The 16,052-nt window shown below is 44.5% G+C and overlaps 1 protein-coding gene across 13 annotated transcripts in view; it reads right to left on the reverse strand.

Annotated features, from left to right (window-relative positions):
• The window catches only part of MARCHF10 (membrane associated ring-CH-type finger 10), a 110,119-nt gene extending 104,495 nt beyond the window's left edge, over positions 1-5,624 (reverse strand). For 2 of the 13 annotated variants that reach the window (XM_021929314.2, XM_017950839.3), the window contains exon 1: positions 5,307-5,624. The gene's annotated coding sequence lies outside the window, so the exon portion shown is untranslated. Of the gene's footprint in view, positions 1-255; positions 356-3,658; positions 3,881-5,051; positions 5,158-5,306 lie in introns of those variants that run through there. The other 11 variants (XM_017950835.3, XM_009190956.4, XM_021929313.2 and 8 more) reach the window with 9 other exon arrangements.
• Between the last annotated feature and the right edge of the window lie 10,428 nt (positions 5,625-16,052).

Consider the following 16,052-nt stretch of genomic DNA (forward strand, 5'->3'; position numbering starts at 1 on the left):
TCAGCCTCCTGAGTAGTTGGGACTGGCTAATTTTTTGTATTTTTAGTAGAGACGGGATTTCACCATGTTAGCCAGGATGGTCTCGATCTCCCGACCTCGTGATCTGCCCGCCTCGGCCTCCCAAAGTGCTGGGATTACAGGCATGAGCCACCGCGCCTGGTCTTGTGTTTTTATTTATTTGTTAATTCTTTTTCTTAGAGATAGGATCTTGCTCTGCCATCCAGGCTGGAGTGTAGTGGTGTGATCATAACTCACTGGGTGTAGTGGCTCACGCCTCCCGAGGTGATCACCACTTGAGCCGGGAAGTTTCAAACCAGCCTTGGCAATATAGCAAGCCCGTTTCTATTAAAAACAAAATTGAAAATTAGCCAGGTATTGTGATGCATGCCTGTAGTCCTACCCACTCAGGAGGCTGAGGTGTGAGGATCGCTTGAGCCCAGGAGTTAGAGGCTGCAATGAGCCATGGTCATGCCACTGCACTCTAACCCGGGCAACGGAGCAAGACCCTGTCTGTATTTAAAAAAAAAAAAAAAAAAAAAAAAGATTTGTATTTTAAAAAGATCCCTCCAGTTGCAGTATGAGAATGGATGGGGTGCAGGGGATGGTGGTAGAGTGAAAAACGTAAGTGGGAATATTTCATAGTAATCTAGATGTAATAAGATGAAAACCAGCATTGGGTAGCAACAGTGGAGAGAAAAAGGAGGAGGAGGAGGAGAATGGGGAGGGAGAGGGGATCATAGCTACTCTTTTTTTCTGAGACGGAGTCTTGCTCTGTCACCCAGGCTGGAGTGCAGTGGGGCTATGTCGGCTCACTGCAACCTTCACCTCCCAGGTTCCAGCAATTCTCCTGCTTCAGCCTCCCAAGTAGCTGGGATTACAGGCACATGCACCATGCCCGGCTAGTTTTTTATTATTAGTAGAGATGGGGTTTCACCATATTGGCCAGGCTGATCTTGAACTCCTGACCTCCACCTGCCTCAGCCTCCTAAAGCGCTGGGACTACAGGTGTGAGCCACTGGGCTGGGCCCATAGTTACTCTTTACTGAGCCTCTGGAAGGGATAGGCCTTGTTCTAAGCAGTTACATCAATTAACTCATTCAATCTTCTCAACAACGCTGTGAGGCCGGAGCTAGACCTCTATTTTGCAGGTGAGGAAACTGAGGGCCAAAGGGATTAAGTAACTTGCCTAAAGTTACAGAGCTAGTGAGTGGGAGAGTTGGGATGTGAACCCAGAGAGTTGTGCTCCAGTGCCCACACTCTTACCTAAGGGATTCAAGGGACGCTCAGGAGAGAAAGTCATCAGGGCTTGCGATTATATGAATGGACCAGGGGTGGAAGTCTCAGGGATGCCCAGGTTACCGGCTTGAGCAGCCAGTTGGTTGGTGCTAGCATTCCCTTCAGAAAACACAGGAGGAGCTGCTTTGTGAGGAAACAGCATGGCGTGACAAGCGTCTCGGGTGCGGCAAATGGAGATGTCAAGTGCGCTGTGAGACACAGGGCTCTAGAGCTGACCAGAGAGGTACAGATTTGGGCATTGCTGGGATTCTGTGATAACTGAAGTTGAAGGAAGAATGGGAATGAAAAGAGAAAGAGGACACAGGACAAAACCGTGAAGAACACTAATATTTAGAGAACAAGCCGCTGAAGAGAAACTCTGCAAAAAAAAAAAAAAAAAAAAAAAAAAAAGCCAGAGAGGCAGGAAGAAACCAGGTGGGTGCCATTTCAGAGATGCTGAGGAGGTTTCAAAAAGGAGGCTATTAATAACCTTGGTGAGAGCATTCAGTGGAGTGACGGGGCTGGGAGGGCTGCAGAAGGTTGCGTAAATGAGAGGTAAAGGCGTGGAGATCATGCTTTCAAGAAGTTTAGCTTTGACTGGCATGGCCCAAATTTACGGCCAAGATAGCGAAGCTCACAAAGGGATAAAATGGCACTGTTAATAAAGACCCCTTATCTATGGGGTCATCAAAGTCCCTACACTATTCCTGCTTGTTGTCTACTGAAGCTCTTTCATTTATATCTACACACACATATACATATTTTTTACAACTGCTGTGTGACAAGGGCTGCTAGGCTCTGGGGAAACATCAGGATGGGACAGGCAACATCTCTACCTTCAGGTGTATATATTCTGTGGCTTTCCCTCCCTCCTCCTGTTTATTCAGTTGTGTAGATATTGGCAGAGTCAGGCTGCCCCTGACTCATGGTGACCCAGCGTCTGGTTTGGTAGTTATGAAATCTCACATGGTTTATCGTCTGGCCCTGAACAATGGGGAAAACTTGTGCTGGTCTCTTGGGGGCTGTTTTCTCTGGAGTATGGAAAGTTGGTCTTTGACAGTCAGAATCTGAAACTACAATGTGTATTTCCAGTCTACGCACAGAACCTACATTTTGTCTCTGAGCATTTTAATAATCACATGGGATTATGTTTTAAAAGATCACTTTTAGCTTTTCATCTGAATGTGTACCTGCATAGAATGAAGTTACCTTTCCACTCTTTTCAGAAACAAATGGTGTTAAAACAGGCAGAAGGATAAGCTCCTGCTGCTACTGTGGGAAAGAGAAGCCTGTCAGAATCTTAATCAGGCAGAGACCATAAGGACTCATAATAAAAATATGTTAATGGTCACTAAAGGGGAGCATCCCAGAGGCCACTCGGATGATACATTTTCGTTGCCAAAGTTAATAGAGAAAGCCAGTTAATCTATCACGGCTTTAGAGTAGGGTTAATTTAAGGAGGCTTCTAAGTCAAGAAGCATGAAATAACTTTGTCTAAATGGGTAGGAAGTAGCACCCTTTGAATTATTTGCTAAGTTACCTCTGACTTCACAATCACCTACCAAATAAAGGACTTAAAAATGCTTGTAATCCCAGCACTTATGGAGGCCGAGGTGGGTGGATCACTTGAGGTCAGGAGTTCAAGATCGGCCTGGCCAACATGGCAAAACCCCACCTCTACTAAAAATACAAAAATTAGCTGGGCATGGTAGTGTGCTCCTGCAGTCCCAGCTACTTGGGAGGTTGAGACAGGAGAATCACTTGAACCTGGAAGGTGGAGGTTGCAGTGAGCCAAGATGGCACCACTGCACTCCAGCCTGGGCGATAGAGGGACACTCCATCCCCCACAAAATAAATAATAATAATAATAATAATAATAATAAAGTAATAAAAATAAAGTTGCCTACAAAAGTCTCTTTTCCTTCCCCAAAACTCTCTATTACATTGTATTTTACAATATTTAGAAACATCGTGGTGCCACATGTAATTTTTTATTTAAATACATCAAGTCTTTATGAGATTAAACGAATATTACAGGAACAAAGAAAACAGGGTATTATTAGTGTTAAGACCAAGAAGATGGTGGGTTACGTTGGTTTAAGCAAACATTCTCCGTGTTCGCTTGAACTTCATACCGCACTCAGTCAGTCTGAAAAACTGACCAGGATGAACAAGAAACAGAAATAATAGTATGGAAATAAAACTACATGAGAGAATGCTTAATTCACGGATCTCAGCTTTGTAGGCCTACTCAACCAGATGGCCACTTGAAGCCAAGAATTTTTTCCCAGCAAACACAGAGGGTTGGGGTGGGGGTGATAATAAAATGTGAGCAAGGCGCATGTTTCTAAAATAGCCCTCTGTATTCTCTTCTATCGCTCACCTTTGAACTGCTTCTTAATTTAAAATCCACTCATGGTTATGCACGCTTCTGTTTTAAGTCTTTCTGGTGATAATGTCTTGTGCCAAATCTGTGCTTTAGAAATCAACATAAGAAACCATATTAAGTAGGGAGAGAGAAAGGAGGAGGGAGTTGGAGGCAGGTGGAGAAGGAAAGAGGGGTTCCTGCCTTGCTGAAAGCAAGGGCGAATAATTCTTCTTGGCCTCAAAATTCTACATATCTGTGAAATTTTAATGGGGAATATTCTAAGAACTTTGTGACATACACATTCCTCTCTGGTGTAACTTTCCAATGAATTCCAACCAAGTTTTCCTGACTGAAGGGAACAGAATCTGAATGCAGAATGTTTTTCAGTGCTCTAAAAAGTCATGCATACATACCATCCTTCTGTTTTATGACCACATTTGTCAAAAGAACCGATTTGAAGGAGCCTCTTCTTAATAACAATCAAAATCTTATTGGTTTCTTACTATGTTCTCATAAAAGAAAGACATCACTACAGTTAATATTGTTAAGCAATAAAGGAAAATGTAAATAATTTAACCTCCTTCTTAGACGGAAGGTTGCTTTGAAACAAAATCTAAATGGCTATTGTTAATACCTGACAACCAGGCTCAAAAATTACTCCCTTTCCACAATTAGGTGATTGGAGAAGCATTTCAGGAGACCTTATTCAACCTTTCTCCCAACTGATTAATTTGTAATGTCCAACATTATAGGATTTAAATCTTAGCTTTTAAAAAAACTTAGCATTTTGAAGTCTTAGCTTATAAACATGTCTTGAGTATAAGCAACAAAGTTTACGATTTGGGCCCAATTTACGAAGACTGTGACTGCAGAGAAAAAGGGGGAATTGGTTGGGAAAGGTAAGGAGATCTTTCAACTCTTCCAGCCAGTTTGGCTTAAGAGTTGGGGCGGGGCGGAGGCGGGGGAACAGACTTGTTTTTGGCGGTGATTCCTCATTTTACTGTGAAACTAGGAGAGACAGGCAGTCACATTTCGACCATCAAGCCCAGAAGAGAGGAGAAACTCAACGAGTAATCGGGAAACTTTGGGGGAGGAAACGTCACAGGTTTGACAAGCAATTCAGTGCCATCATTAATAACAATATCCAGCCAGGGAAACAGAACAAGACCCCTTCTTTACAAATAATTTAAAACATTAGCCAGACATGGTGGTGACCTGTGGTCCCAGGTACCACCGGGAGGCTGAGGCGGGAGGATCGCTTGAGCCTGGGAGGTCGAGGCTGTAGTGAGCCGTGACTGCGCCGCTGCACTCCAGCCTGGGAGACACAGCGAGAATCCTCAAAAACAAACAAAACCAGTTATCAACCATTGCGCGCTCAGAAGCCTAAGGGGCCATGGTCTGCGTATACCTTTTCTGACCAGTGGCGTCTGCAGGAAGAAAGGTGGGTGCGGGCGGCTGCCAGTGAACAAAGGGTCACGGTCTCCCCCAAACCTGCCCCTTTGAAACAGAAAAAAGCTGGGGCTGGGGTCAGCCGGGGGGAGGGGACGGCCAGGCCACCGGATGTCAGGCCCGGTTTCCCTCCAGAATCTTGGAAGACGAAAGGGAAGGTTGTCCCCCATCCTGGCAGGACGGAGAGGAGCGGCGGGGGCGAGTGGGCCGTTACCTGGGGGTATGCCCTTCCTCCCCTGCCGGGGCTAAAGGGGTCGAGGGGCAGGGCGGGCGGGCCGGTCCAGGGCGCAGGAGCTGCCCATTAATTGCGCGGGGACTGGCCTAAGCGCCTCTTCCTCCCCCTCCTCTCGCTTCTTCACTCCCTAAACCTGCCCCTCTTCCTCCTGCTTCCCCGAGGCTGCTTTCCGCGGCGCCGACCAGCCTTGCCTGGGGCGGGGGCGGTGGGGGCGGCTACCGGGCGTCCTCTGGTTTCCCTAGCGACCGCGCCTCCCCGCCCCCACCCCCCGCCCCCGCGCGACCAGGTGCCGCCGCCGAGAGCGCGGGGCGGGGCGGGGCGGGGCGGGGCGGGGCGGGGCTGTGGCCCCTGGGTCCCAAGGCAGGCGTGGGCGCCCGCCGGTTGCCGTGGCAACGAGGCTGGCTGCAGTCGGGTAGGCAGAGCCGCGCTGGTGGGCAGAGAAGAGATGCCCAAGGAGGAGGCGGTTGGCTTTGTCTGGATGCCCAAGCCCAGACCCAGATATCCAGGCCTCCGCTCCCTTTCCTGAAAGGGTGCTATGCTTCATAAAAAATGAGATTAGAACACGAGAGAGGATAATATTTTTAATGGAATCAGGGAATATGAAAAGCGGTACATGCAAAGAGGGAAAGATACTGCAGTCCTACAGTTCGACCTCTGCAGAGGACATCTGGAATGCTATGGTCCAACATGAAAAAGAAGAAATAAGCGATGAAGGGAGGCACCCAGTCAGTGGCAGAACCGAGACCAGAGCCCAGGCCTCTTCGTAATCAGTCGTCTTCACCCCCTTTCCAAGGAGAGAGGTGCTTAGAGGCCTAGACCAGGCCTCACAGGTTTGGAGGAAGGGCACCAGAACCGCTACTACCCGCACCTTTTCTCTGCCAGGCTGATTTCTTCCTTTCTTTCTTTTTCTTTTTTCTTTTTCTTTCTTTTTTTTGAGACAGAGTCTCGCTCTGTTGCCCAGGTTGGACAGTGCAGTGGCGCGATCTCCGCTCACTGCAGCCTCTGCTTCCCAGACTGAAGTGATTTTCGTGCTTCAGCCTTCCAAGTAGCTGGGATTACAGGCATGCGCCACCACGCCCGGCTGGTTTTTGTATTTTTTTTAGTAGAGACGGGGTTTCTCCATGTTGGCCAGGCTGGTTTCGAACTCCTGACCTCAAGTGATCCACCTGCCTGGGCCTCCGAAAGTGCTGGGATTACAGGCGTGAGCCACCATGCCCGGCCTTGCCAGGTTGATTTCTGTCTGTGGTTCTCATGGGCAAAGATGACTGTCCTATTTACTTTCCATATTTAGGCTCTCAACTTGTCAACTGTTGCCAACTTAGGTATTTTTGATTGGGTGGAGAGTAAGGTAAAGGAAGAATAGAAATTCTTGCAACTTTCATAAGTGTCTCTAGGTGTCTGTGGTTTGACCATCTTCTCAACACCTCCCCTTCCCCCCATTCAGTTGGTGCCAAGTCCTTGGCAGCGTTACATTCTTTTTTCTATTCTTATCACTACCACTCTAGTTTTGGGTTCCATGACCTAGTTTTGGGCTCCATGGATTATTTTGAGGGCCTCCTGGCCACACCCTGGGCCCTTGTCCTCCACACCCTGTCTCCACCATTTACCCCATCCTGTAAGCAGCCTACATCTAATGTTGCTGGCCCCCTGCTTAAAAAGCCCTGGAAGGTTCCTCACCGCCTATGGAATGAAGTCCAAACTCGTCACTATGACTTTCCCTGTGCCCTCCCCCATGGTTTCCTTTCTTGGTTTTTCTCCTTCATCACTTCTTCACTCATGTTTCAGCCAGATGGGACTATGTGTTACACACTGAACATTTTTCCTTGCCTTCACACCAGCTTCAAAGACATACCCTGAGCCAGGCAGAGTCTAGACAAATGTACTTAACAGAAGTCTTTCCATTGAGCACATTCCCATCTGAACTTCACTGGTCCTCCAGCAGCCCCTAGGATCTTTTCATCCCTAGTAGCCCAGTCCATATTCTGTTCGTGTTCTCAGCTGATTATCAAGTATGCCTTAGTAAAGCATTAACTGATAATTGACGTATTAACTGATAAGGATGTAACCTAAGAACTTGCCTCATGGTTTTTGCCTTTCAAAAATAATGCTTTGGGCCAGGCATGGTGGCTCATGCTTGTAATCCCAGCACTTTGGGAGGCCAAGGCAGGGGGATCACCTGAGGTCAGGAGTTCAAGACCAGCCTGGCCAACGTGGTGAAACCCCATCTCTGCTAAAAATACAAAAATTAGCCGGGCGTGGTGGCGGGCACCTGTAATCCCAGCTACTCAGGAAGCTGAGGCAGGAGAATTGCTTGAACCCAGGAGGCAGAGGTTGCAGTGACCTGAGATTGCACCACTGCACTCCAGCCTGGGCAACAAGAAACTCTGCCTCCCCCCACAAAAACAAAAAAACAAAAAAACAAAATAAAAGGTTGGATGTGCACACTGGGTCGAAACTATAATAGTGAAATGATAGGTAGGGAACTTGTTCTGTTGGAGCGAGGACCCACCTCAAATAAAAATAACAGAGAAAGAAGTTGAAGCCCAGGTTCTCACCTTGTTGAAGGTAAGGGACATGACCAGAACATATGGTAAGTACCAGAACCAGGGCTCAAAAACAGGGCTTTCCACCTCCAATAACTTGATGTTGCCCACTACTAAGAAAAGCACCTTGGTACTTCCTGTACCCAGATTTATCTCCTTCTACTTCAAGATCTATATAAAATAATACTATCTCAAAAGATTGCTGTGTGAAATAAATGAGAGAGGACAAGCAAAGCATTTCACGTCATGCTTGGCACATAGCACTCAGTAATTGGTGGCTTTGCTTTATAAGGCATATCTTAAGATTTTATTGCATGTGAGTGTTAACCATAAATATTTAAAGATTTTTATTTTTTATTTTTTTTATTTTTTGAGACAGAGTCTGTCACCCAGGCTGGAGTGTGATGGCGCGATCTTGGCTCACTGCAATTGCCGCATCCCAGGTTCAAGTGATTCTCCTGCCTCAGCCTCCTGAGTAGCTGGGACTACAAGTGCGTGCCACCACGCCCAGCTAAGTTTTGTATTGTTAGTAGAGACAGGGTTTTGCCAGGTTGACCAGGCTGGTCTCAAACTCCTGACATCAGGTGATCCACCTGCCTCAGCCTCCTGAAGTGCTGGGATTATAGGTGTGAGCCACCGCACCCAGCCTAAACATTTTTAAATAACAAGGTCTAGAGAAATCACTTCATATCTCAGCTTTAAACTCTTCCACATGTCAAGTGTTCTTGAAAATTAAGTTCGATGAAAAAATCATGGTGCCTTTGAAAGAGGGCAATTGTGCCCAAGGTCAGCTCATGAAAAGCTATAGAACAACTCCAACTTTAGTGTTTAATGAGTAAATTTAAGCTAGGCACATACACTAATGAGATTAGTTCTGTCATTAAAAAGCAAAGTCCTTAGGAAGAGAAATATTAAAATGAAGAAGAAAAACTTCTCCTGGTTGGGGAAAGGATCCTACTCTTCATTATTTCCTGCACAATGTTCCTAGTAGAGATGAATAAGTAAAAACAAAACTTAAGACTTAAGTACATGGTAGATTCTAATGCTGCCTCCTGCTGCTCTAACAAAATACCTTAGACTAGCTAATTTGTAAACAACAGAAGTGTATTGCTCACAGTTCTGGAGGCTGGGAAGTCCAAGATCAAGGCATCTGCAGATTTGGTGTCTGGTGAGGGCTTGCTGCATTTTGTATATAACATCTTCTTGTTTCATCCTCATATGGTGGAAGGGACAAACTCCCTCAAGCCTCTTTTATAAGGGCCCTCATCCCATTCATCATGGTGAAGCCTTCATGACCTAGTCACCTCCCAAATGCCCCGCCTCTTAATACTGCTACAATGGGAATTAGGAGTCAACATGACTTTTGGAGGAACTTAAGCATTCAGACCATAGCAAGCATCAAAAAGTTCCTTAATTATATCCAAGAGTTCTGCAAAGAATAACTACAAGTATAAAATTTCAAAAGTAGACTGTGTATTAAGTTTCAGAAATAACACTTTTGAGGGAAATATTTAATGCAAGGAGTAAGCTGTGCAAAGAGTAGGCATACATTCTGAGTCTCCCAAGGTTTTTGAGGCAGGGATATCCAGTAGCTTCCTGGACACCTGGCCCAGCTACTCAGTTGAGCTGGAGCAACCCACCCTCTATCTGCCTAATGTTTTCTCTTCCTAAGAGAGAGAGAGAGTCTAACGAAGAGAGTCTCTTTGTAACTAACTATTCAGAAGCTCTCCTACTCAGCATAGAGTTTTATGCCAAGTGACTTCAGAAGCAGATGGCCTCCCTCCGATACAACTTAAAGTTGGTCATTTTTGCCTTGGTCATGGGACCTTGCCGTGACTAATGGGTTCCTGTTCTCATCATTGAGGCCAGTGTGGTGTTGCCTTCATCCATGCATACAGCATGAACAATGGCAGTTTGTTTGCAAAAAGAATCTCTACAAATAGCTTTCCTGAGAAAGGGACTGTGGACATGTGAGTCCTTTAGGGCTCCATGGGTTCTCCTCCAGCATGCCGGTGTGCAGGGGCTTCACCTGATTCATTTTCAAAACTGGCTAATGACTTACTGGGTATACCAGGGGTCGCTGTGACATTCTGCATTCATCTTGTAGCTATATTTGGCCAGACTGTGGGTATGCAATGTGACAATCTCTCAGTGTCACTCATTAAAAGTCATCCTTTATTGATGTCGTTAGATGGTTAGAGAGCTTGGTAGGCTTTCAAAATGAGCCTTCTGGATTATGTACATACAGTTGGCCCTTAAACAGCATGAATTTGAACCGCCCAGGTCTGCTTATACGTGGGTTTTCTTCCACCTCTGCACCCCCTGAGACAGCAAGACCCACTCCTTGTTTTCCTCCTCCTCCTCAGCCTACTCAGCATAAAGACAATGAGGGTGAAGGCTTTTATGATGATCCACTTCCACTTCATGAATAGTAAACATATTTTCTCTTCCTTATAATTTTTTTTTGACAGGGTCTTGCTCTGTCACCCAGGCTGGAGTGCAGTGGTGTGATCTCAGCTCACTGCAACCTCCACCCCCCAGGCTCAAGTCATCCTCCCACCTCAGCCTCCCAAGTAGCTGGGAACACACGCACATCACCATACCTGCCTAATTTTTTTTTTTTTTTTTTTAGAGATGGGGTCTCCCTATATTGCCTAGGCTTGTCTGAAAATCCTCAGCTCAAGCGATCCTCTTGCCTAGGCCTCCCATAATTCTGGGATTACAGGCATGAGCCACCTGCACCCAGCCCAGTAATAGCCATTCTAAATAGGGAGAGATAATATTTCATTGCGGTTTTGATTTGCATTTCTTTGATAATAGTGATGTTGAGGATTTTTTATATACCTATTGGTCATTTTTATGTCTTTTCTTCAGAGATGGCTATTCAGCTCATTTGCCCATTTTTAAGTTGGAGATACATCTCCAACCTAAATGTGTGTGTATATATATCCAACTTAAATGTCTATATATATATATATATATATAGCTGTTGTTTGAATTCCTAGTATAGTCTGAATATTAATTCCTCGTCAGATGAATAGTTTGCAGGTATTGTCTCTCGTTCTTCAGGTTGTGTCTTCACCCTGCTGATTGCTTCCTTTGCTGCACAGAACTTTTTTAGTTTGATATAATCCCATTTGTCTATTCGTATATTTATTGCCTGTGCTTTTGAGGCATATTCATAAAATCTTTGTCAAGACCAATGGCCTCAAGTGTTTGCTCTATGTTTTCTTCTAGTAGTTTCATAGTTTCAGGTCTTAGACTTAAGTCTTGAATCCATCTTGAGTTTATTTTTGTATATGGTGAGAGATAGGGCTCTAGTTTAATTCTTCTGCATGTAAGTAACCAGCTTTTCTAGCACCATTTATTGAAGAGACTGTCTTTTCCACAATGTATATTCTTGGTACATTTGTTGTAAATCAGTTGGCTGTAAATATGTAGATTTAGTTCTGGGTTTTCTGTTCCATTCCGTTGGTCTCTGTGTCTCTTTTTATGCTAGTACCATGCTGCTTTGGTTACTATAGCCTTGAAGTATATTTTGAAGTCTGGTAGTGTGATGCCTCCAGCTTTGTTCTTTTTGCACAGGATTGCTTTGGCTATTGGGGTCTTTTGTAGTTCTGTATGAATTTTAGTATTGTTTTTTCTATTTCTGTGAAGAATGTCATTGGTGTTTTGATAGCAATTACGTTGATTCTATAGATCACTTTTGGTAATATGGTCATTTTCACAATATTAACTCTTCTAGTCTATAAACATGGGATGTCCTGTGAGATGTCCAAAGACATCCCATGTTCACAGACTGGAAAAATTAGTACACACAAACACACACACACAAGTATGTACATATTCCGATGGAGGTTACTGAAGACCCAGGATTTGGTCCCTGGTTTTGTAGGATCAGAAAATTCACTTTATTTAATTCAGAACTGACCTCTTTAGAAATTGATTCTTAATAACCCCACTCAGAAGAGACCGTTTGTTATCCACCCGACCAAGTTATTATTTTATCTCAGAGAATAAAGTTGGCAGGCTGAAACTGGTCATGTGCTTGAGGTACTTCCTCCTGGTGGAAAGGCATTCCTAGGGGATCAAATTAAAGATCTGAAGGTTTGATGAATATTAAATTACATTAAAGGGAATTGAATGTCCTTTTTTTTTTTTTCTTTGAAACAGACTCTTGCTCTTTAGCCCAGGCTGGAGTGCAATGGCGCGATCTCGGCTCACTGCAACCTCCACCCCCGGGTTCAAGCAATTCTCCTGCCTCAGCTTCCCGAGTAGCTGGGATTACAGTGCCCGCCACCACGCCCGGCTAATTTTTGTATTTTTAGTAGAGATGGGATTTCACCATGTTGGCCAGGCTGGTCTCAAACCCCTGACCTCAGGTGATCCACCCACCTCAGCCTCCCAAAGTGCTAGGATTACAGGCGTCAGGCACTGCGCTTGGCCTGTTCTTAAGGGATATGTCTAGCAGGTTGAAGAGGCCTTAAGGAATGATCTTCCTCCCTTCCAAGGACATTTCAGTCTGAATGACTGATTTGGATTATTTACCTCAAAGTTTTTGGAGACTTTTACCACATCTTTCTTTCAGGTAAATGCCATTTTGCTGAACTTCAAGGGACCATTTCTCTTATGCCATTGACAGCATAGTTTGGAGTTGAGAAGACCTGGGTGAAAATCCTAGCAGTGGGATTTGCTGTATCATAGCGAACAATTCTCAGCATCCTTTGAATTTCGAGATCCCCGTAGTTAAAAATGGAAATAATCAGAGCCTTCTCAATGGATTGTTGTGAGGATTAATGAAACAGTGTATGTAAAGTTTCTGGCATTGTGCCTGACACAGTAGCTGCTCAACAATGGTAGCTATCATTATTGCTTACATCGTGTACATAGATTTCATTCTCCTTGCTGAGATGAGACACCCTGAATTACATCACCCATGCATTTATAAAGCATCTCTAAAAGCTGTTACTTTGGCCGGGCACAGTGGCTCACACCTGTAATTCCAGCACTTTGGGAGGTCGAGGCGGGCAGATCATTTGAGTTCAGGAGTTCAAGACCAGCCTGGCCAATGTGGTAAAACCCTGTTTCTACTAAAAATACAAAAATTAGCTGGGAGTGGTTGTGGGTGCCTATAATCTCAGCTACTCGGGAGGCTGAGGCAGAGAGAATTGCTTGAATTTGGGAGGTGGGGGTTGCAGTGAGATTGTACCACTGCACTCCAGCCTGGGTGACAGAGTGAGACTCTGTCTCAAAAAAAATAATAATAATAAAAAATAAATAAAAGCTGTTACTTCTTTAAAATGCTCCTGATATCTTTGTGGTTAATTTTATATTGATTATTTTTTATGCTGAATTTCAGAAAGTGACATTTTATGATCTCATCTCTGATTTTTGCTAGAGATCATCTAATTTTATGAAACTGAGAGTGTATCCGGTTTAGGGCTTGCAGTCACCCATGAACTGTGTGAAATTTAGTAATGTCTGTTGGGCTTTCACAGGGCAGATATTTGAGATCCAGTTCTTTTGTAGAATAAAATAGACGCCATTAGAGACTGGCAAACTCCCTACAATTAATTATAATTTTTTTAAAAAGCATGTCCTCTGGGAGATCCCTTAAAATTTTCCTCACTTGTAATTGTAGCTGATCTATTGTGCTGTTTTACAAGGAGGGGGCAAACTCATTAAAGTTTTTGGATCCTATAGTACTGAAATATTTCTCAAAAGTTCACACGGGCTTTGATTTATTTATCCGTTTTGGAAGCTTCAGACTTTTCAAACCCTTCATTATGGCCATTGATGCATCTGATACAAGATTGGATGTGATTATAGGAACTTTGAGAACATAAAACATACTGCTTTTTTGAATTTCTGAAAAATTCTTACCAAAAGGAAGAATTTGACTTCTGTCCAGAAGGAGTATCTGATTTGTTTGGACTTTGGATAAACTCGAGCTATACATATTTGGCCAAGAGTTTGATTTGTGGACCGATCATCAAGCCGTGAGCAAGACTCAGGCTTCAGAAAGCGATGTCAGTGTCAAGAATCCCCACATGAGCATTAAATATGCTTCTGGACAGATAAACGCTCAAGCCAAAAAAAAAATAAAATAAAATAAAAAATCCATCTCATCAAGAGGGCAGAGGAACGTAAGCACTGAGCAACTTCTGAACCTTCAGGAAGTGGACGCTACCCCATGTCATTTTGTTTTTTTTTTTTTTTTTGAGACGGAGTCTCCCTCTGTCGCCCAGGCTGGAGTGCAGTGGCACAATCTCCGGCTCACTGCAACCTACGCCTCCTGGGTTCAAGCAATTCTTCCGCCCCTCCAGGTTTTTAAAGCAATTCTCTGCCTCAGCCTCCGGAGTAGCTGGGATTACAGGCGCATGCCACCAAGCCCGGCGACTTTTTTTGTATTTTTAGTAGAGACGGGGTTTCACCATCTTGGCCAGGCTGGTTTTGAACTCCTGACCTCGTGATCCACCCGCCTCGGCCTCCCAAAGTGCTGGGATTACAGGCATGAGCCACCGCGCATGACCTAATTTTGTACTTTTGATAGAGAAAAGGGGACCCCCATACACTTTTGGTGGGAATGTAAATAGTGTAACTACTATGGAGAACAGTTTGGAGTTCCTCAAAAAACTAAAAATAGGACATATGATCCAGCAATCCCACTGCTGGATATATATCCAAAAGAAAGGAAATCAGTATATTGAAGAGATATGTGCACTCCCATGTTTATTGCACCACTGTTCGCAATACCTAGGATTTTTTTTGTTTTATTTTGAGACGGAGCCTCACTCTGTCACCCAGGCTGGAGTGCAGTGGCATAATCTCGGCTCACTGCAACCTCCGCCTCCTGGGTTCAAGCAATTCCCATGCCCTAGCCTCCTGAGTAGCTGGGACTACAGGCACGCACTACCACACTTGGCTAATTTTTATATTTTTAGTAGACACGGGGTTTCACCATGTTGGCTAGGCTGGTCTCGAACTCCTGGCCTCTAGAGATCCACCTGCCTCGGTCTCCCAAAGTGTTGGGATTACAGGTGTGAGCCACTGTGCTGGGTCTCTGACAATAGCTAAGATTTGGAAGCAACCTAAGTGTCTATCAGTAGATGAGTAAATAAAGAAAATGTACATAAACACAATGGAGTGCTATTTGGCCATAAAAAAGAATAAGATTCTGTCATTTTCAGGACCTTGGATGGAACTGGAGATCATGTTAAGTGAAATAAGCCAGGCACAGAAACATTGCATGTTCTCATGTATTTGTGGGATGTAAAAATCAAAACAATTGAACTCATGGACATTAAGTGCAGAAGGATGGTTACCAGAGGCTGGGAAGGATAGTGGGGAGGGGGTGGAAGGAAGGAGGATCATGTCAATGGGTACAAAAAATAGAATAAGACCTACCATCTGGTAGCACAACAAGGTGACTATAGTCAATAATAACTTAATTGTACATTTAAAAATAACTAAAAGAGGGCCAGACGCGGTGGCTCACGCCTGTAATCCCAACACTTTGGGAGGCCGAGGCAGGCGGATCATGAGGCCAGGAGATCGAGACCATCCTGGCTAACACGGTGAAAACCTGTCTCTACTAAAAATACAAAAAATTAGCTGGGCGTGGTGCTGGGAGCCTGTTCAGGTATTCAGCCAGCTATTCAGGAGGCCGAGGCAGGAGAATGGCATGAACCTAGGAGGCGGAGCTTGCAGTGAGCAGAGATGGCACCACCGCACTCCAGCCTGGGCGACAGAGCGAGACTCTGTCTCAAAAATAAATACATACATACATACATACATAAAAATAACTAAAAGAATATAACGAGATTGTAACACAAGGGATAAATGCTCAAGGGGCTGGATACGCCATTCTCCATGATGTGATGATTACGCATTGCATGCCTACGTCAAAACATTTCATGTATCCCATAAATATATACACCTACTATGTACCCACAAAAATTAACAATGAAAAAAAAATTAAAAAATACATGTACACTGACTGACAAGTACTAATGAGTGCCAGGACACTAATAGGGTGCCGCAGCAGAGAATGCTGGGAGCAGCAGGGAGACCCTATTTACACAGGTAGTCAAAGATGACCTCTCTGTGTGAAAGCTGAAGGATGAAGAGGAGCCAACCTCCGAGGGGGGAGAAAACAGGACTGAGATGATTGTAAGGTGAG

The sequence above is a fragment of the Papio anubis genome, chromosome 17 (genome assembly GCF_008728515.1).
Source record: "Papio anubis isolate 15944 chromosome 17, Panubis1.0, whole genome shotgun sequence".
NCBI classification, from domain to species: domain Eukaryota; kingdom Metazoa; phylum Chordata; class Mammalia; order Primates; family Cercopithecidae; genus Papio; species Papio anubis.